The sequence below is a fragment of the Papio anubis genome, chromosome 6 (assembly GCF_008728515.1).
Source record: "Papio anubis isolate 15944 chromosome 6, Panubis1.0, whole genome shotgun sequence".
NCBI lineage: Eukaryota > Metazoa > Chordata > Mammalia > Primates > Cercopithecidae > Papio > Papio anubis.
Genome location: NC_044981.1, coordinates 74549032 through 74554692, shown reverse-complemented (window position 1 = coordinate 74554692; position 5661 = coordinate 74549032). Strand labels below are relative to the sequence as shown.

Below are 5661 nucleotides of genomic sequence, written 5' to 3'. Positions count from 1 at the left end.
CTAAAAAGCACCATTTGAGGATTGAAGTAACATATTTTGAAGACGTTGAATGAACTTGATTTTCAGTATAATTGTACCTCATCTGAAGTATTTATAAATAACTCATCAGAGCTCCTATTTGTCATAGACTTAGGAGTTTATTGTTGGGACCACATAATAGGACCAATTTGCTTTTATCTTTAAAAGTGTTGTAAATCTCTGTATGCACTTTGCTTTTATATTAAACCTACTCCAAGGTGAGTAGTGACTCTCTAGTAATTGTTGAACAAAACTGTACACTAACACCAGCACGGATCTGCTTGTCCATTGTGTCTGAAATGTAAACCAAGTAGTTTCAGCCTGTTATGAAGTTAACATTGCCAGGATGAGCCTTTATAGAAATAATTTCAATTTTTTCAGTATCTCACAGTGATAGATATGAATGCATTAATGGTAATACAGCGCAACCTTAGTATAAATTAAGGGTGTTTTCTAGTCGTGCATAAATGCTGGTAACTTAGCAAGTTTTGACAATTGTTTAAATATGTAATGTTAAGCTGGAAGCAAAGCTGATAAACTGGGTCTTTGCGATTTTATTAAAAATATATAAATGCACATCTGTTTGGTGAAAAAAGATAAACAAAAGTAAGCAAATGCAAATGAAATGAAAGCAAGAGTGATGGTATACTGTCAGACAAGGTTGATTTATGGTTAAAGGCACTTACAAATAAAGAAGGACATTATGCAATGATTAAAGTTTCAGTATGATGGTGACATTGGGTTTTGGTATGCAGAAAAACTACCTGGGTGGAAGACAAAATGAGAAAAATGAAGATGTCCCAAGCATGGTTGGGAAGGAGCAAATGAAGCAAAAGTTATTAACCAGTCAAAGAGAGTAAGATTTTGAGGATGCGGGCCAACATTGCACAAGAAGAGGTGAAGAAAGTGCAGACAGAATAAAAGAAGGGCCAGAACAGCCTAACAGAAGCTGTTGCCTTCAGAGAATGTACAGTGAGAAATTTTCAAGTCTGGAATGACAAATGTGACAAGTGGTTTATAGGAACAAGAATGCTGAATATTTAAGCATTCTTCACAATCAGTCCCAAACTTCACAATCAGTCCCAAAACTTCAGTGGAAATCAGCCTCACATAATATGGCAGTGAAAATATACAGGCGTACCTGTTTACTGTACTTCACTTTAAGGTTTGTGGTAACCCCAAAGCAATCTAGTCTGTCAACACCATTCTTCCAACAGCATGTGCTCATTTCATGTCTCTGTGTCACATTTGGCAATTCTCACAATATTGCTAACTTTATTTTTATATCTGTTGTGATCTGTGATCAGAGACCTTTGAGGTTATTGTAATTGTTTTGGGGCACCATGAACCATGCCCATGTGACACTGAACAGCACTTTCCCTGTCTCTTTCCCTCTCCTCAGGCCCTCCTATTCCCTGAAATAAACAATAATTTGAAAATAGCTTAATTAATAACCCTACAATAGCTTCGAAGTGTTTATGTAAAAGGAAGCATCTCACTTCTGTCACCTTAAATCAAAAGTTAGAAATGATTAAGCTTAGTGAGTAGGGCATGTTGAAAGCTCAGATAGCCCAAAAGCTAGGCCTCTTGCAACAGTTAGCCAAGTTGTGAATGCAAATGAAAAGTTATTGAAGGAAATTAAAAGTGCTTTTCCAATGAATACATGAGTGACAAAGTGAAACCGCTTTATTGCCATAATAGAGACAATTCAAGTGTTCTGGACAGAAGATTAAACCAGCTACAACATTCCTTTAAGCCAAAACATAATCCAGAACAAGTCCCTACTTCCTTCAATTCTGTGATGGTTAAGAGAGGTGAAAAGGCTACAGAAGAAAAGTTGTAAGCTGGCACAGGTTGGTTCATGAGGTTCAAGGAAAGAAGCTATTTCCGTAACATAAAAGTGCAAGGTGAAGCAGTGAGTGCTGATGGAGAAGCTGCAGCAAGTCATCTAGAAGATCTGGCTAAGATCATTGATGAAGGTGGCTCCACTAAACAACAACAACTTTCAATGTAGATAAAACAGCCTCCTCTTGGAAGAAGACACCATCTAGGACTTTCATAGCTAGAGGAGAAAAGTCAATGCCTGGCTTCAAAGCTTCAAAGGACAGGTTGACTCTTGTTAAGAGCTAATATAGCTGGTGACTATAAGTGGCAGCCAATGCTTATTTACTATTCCAAAAATCCTATAGCCCTTAACAATTATGATAAATCTACTCTGCCTATGTTGTATCAATGGAACAACGGAGCCTGGATAACAGCACATCTGTTTACAGCAAGGTTTACTGAATATTTTAAGCTCACTGTTGAGACCCATTGCTTGGAAAACAAGATTCTTTTCAAAATATTACCACTCGTTGACAAGATACCTGATCACCCAAAAGTTCTGATGGAGATGTACATGGAGATTAATGTTGTTTTCATGCCTGCTAACACACCATTCATTCTGTAGCCCACAGATCAAAGAGTAGTGCCAGTTCTCAAGCCTTATTCTTTAATAAATACATTTTATAAGGCTATAGCTGCCATACATAGTGACTCCTCTGATGAATATGGGCAAAGTACATTGAAAACCTCCTGGAAAGGATTCACCATTCTAAATGCCATTGAGAACATTTGTGGCTGGGTGCAGTGGCTCATGCTTGTAATTCCACTTTGGAAGACTGAGGTGGGCAGATTCAAGACCAGCCTGGGCAACATGGCAAAATCCCGGGAGTTCAAGACTAGCCTGGGCAACATGGCAAAACCCCATCTCTATTAAAAATTAGGCAGGTGTGGTTGTGCATACCTGTAATCCCAGATACTCGAGGGGCTGAGGTGGAGGGATCGCCTGAGCCTGGGAGGCAAAGTTTTCAGTGAGCTGAGATCACATCACTGGACTCTAGCCTGAGGGACAGAGTAAGACCCTGTCTAAAAAAAAAAAAAAAAAAGAATATTCATGACTCATAGGTGGAAGTCAAAATATCAAATTAACAGGAGTTTGGAAGAAATTGATTCCAACACCCTTCATGGATGATTTTGAGAGGTTCCAGACTTCAGTGGAGGTAGTAGCTAGAGATGTGATGGAAATAGCAAGCGAACTAGAATTAGAAGTGAAGCCTGAAGATTTGACTGAATTGCTGTCATCTTGTGATAAAACTTGAATGAATGAGGAGTTGCTTTTTATAGATGACTAAAGAAAGTAGTTTCTTGAGACAAGATCTACTCCTGGTGAAGATGCTGTGAACATTGTTGAAATAACAACAAAGGACTTAGAATATTACATGAACTTAATTGATAAAGCAATGGCAGGGTTTGAGAGGATTGATTCCAATTTTGAATGAAATGCTATTGTGGGTAAACTGCTATCAAACAGCATTACATGCCAGAGAAATCTCTCATGAAAGGAAGAGTCAAATGATGCAGGAAACTTCACTGTTGTCCTATTTCAAGAAATTGCCACAGCCACCCCAGCCTTCAGCAACCACCATCCTGATCAGTCAGCAGCCATCAACATGGAGGCAAGACCCTCCACCAGCAAAAAGATTACAACTCACTGAAGGAACAGATGATGGTTAGAATTTTTTAGCAATAAAGTATTTTTAAATTAAGGTACATACATTGCTGTTTTTAGATGTCATGCTTATTTCCAAAGTATGCATGTAAAGCAAAAATATGAGAAATGCAAGGAGAACTTGATAAAAATACAATTAGAGAATTAAATAGATGTCTTCCAGAGTTAAATGCATCTAGTATACATATCAGTAAATTCAATTTACTAGATTTCTCCCCTGATTCAAGAAACGTTTACAAAATCCTATATTTGGCCAAAAAGGAAACCTTGACAAATTAAAGTTGCCAAAAATAAAATAAAGAAAAATGCATGTTTTTAGGGTTATTTTCCTAATCACACTTCAATAAAATGAGGTATAAATTATAAAAGTTTTAGCTTTTGGAAAGTTAATCAATTAATAAGAAATAAAAAGTGAAATTACCAACTATTGACAAAGCAATGAAGTGGAACAGCAAAAGCTACACTCAAAATGAACTTACTGTTTTAAATGTCTCTGTTATTAAAGGTAAAAGAGAAAAAAATTAAGAAACTTAGTACTCATCACCAGAAATTGGGAAATGAATGATGAAAGAAACCAAAAAGGATTGGCTTAATATAAATAGAAGCTGAAATTAATAAAGGAGAAGACAAAAACAAGCCAAAATAAAGCAGAAAGGATAAATCAATCCGAAAGCTGTTTTTATTTTTATTTTTTTGAGACCAATAAAGTAGATAAACTCTTTGTGAACCTGATTAAAGAGAGAATGCACATGGCAAACACACACGAGTGCACTTGTGAAAATATGCAAGATTAAAAACGAGAAGGAAACAAAAACATAGATACAGGCATGATTCAAAGAATTATAAGAGATTACTGCTTGCAATTCCATGGCTACAAATTTGAAAACACAGAGGAAGTGAATGATTTCCTAACAAAATATAAATTACCTTAAATTGCCAATCACTGTAGAAGATGTTGGGCTGGTGACTAAGAATCTATCATGAAAAAAGGCACAAAGACCAGATGGGTTTAATTTTCAAAGAACAGATGATTCCAATGTTATTTAAACATTTCTAGGCTATTGGAAGAAAAAGGGAAGAATCCCTTCAATTCGGAAGCCAGATTAATTTTGTTTCCAAGGCCTGATAGGCTATGCTAGACCCATCTCACTTAAAAATGCACATACAAAAAAGTTAAATGTTTATCAAATATTTATGCTTCTGTCTCAGCTTAGGTTCTCTAGATAGACTGTAAGGTTTATTGGGGAGTGCTCTCAGGAACAACACCTGTAAGAACGTAAGAAGTGGAGAAGTAGTGTGGGGAAAGTTAAACTGTAGTACTGCTACAACAGTGACTAGTATCTATCCTGTTCCATGGAGAGCTCTGAACCAGTCATAGGCTATTATTCCCTGAGAAGAAATTAAGCCATGCCATCAGCAGTCCTCAACCTTGGGACAGCTGTGGTACTAAAAGTCTCCTGCTGAAGGTGGTATCTGGGCAGCACACTGCAGCATCCATCAGACTTGAGTGACAAGAGTTTCAATTTATACCTGATTACCAGCATGGTTACTAGTGTGGTTTGCTATCAAGAAATTGAGCATTATAATAATTTTTGTGTCAAACTTTTAAAAATGTATTAAGACCACATAATAATTAGATGCTGAAAAGGTATTGAGGCATTGAGGCATTTGTTAATTCATCAGACACTTCTGATACCTCTATAGTTTTGAATAGTGCAGTTTATATGAATATATCATACATTCTGACATGGGCATGTGCAGTCTTCTTTTTCTTTCTCTTTCTTTCTTGGCTTTCCTTCTCTCTGTCTACTGATATCAACCCCAGTACAGTAAGCAGAATAAATAACTATAATATACTGGACCTAAATAGAAAAAGATTTAAATTGTCCCAGATTTGTTTCAGCAAGAAGCAGTCTGCATTGCCAGGTCCCCTTTTACACAGGCATGTGTTAGCAAATTTTTAATTTAATTAAACACATCTTTTTTCCAGAGCCATTCTCTAGCTCTCCATTGAACACGCCACCAATATTCCCTGGAGATAGTTAACTCTGACAGGATATAAATGAAAATAAATAAGTGAAAGCCAAAAAAAT

General features: G+C 36.5%; 1 pseudogene; it reads right to left on the bottom strand.

The window, feature by feature from the left end:
• Positions 1–5661, bottom strand: part of LOC103883809 — a 133965-nt pseudogene that overhangs the window by 51991 nt on the left and 76313 nt on the right.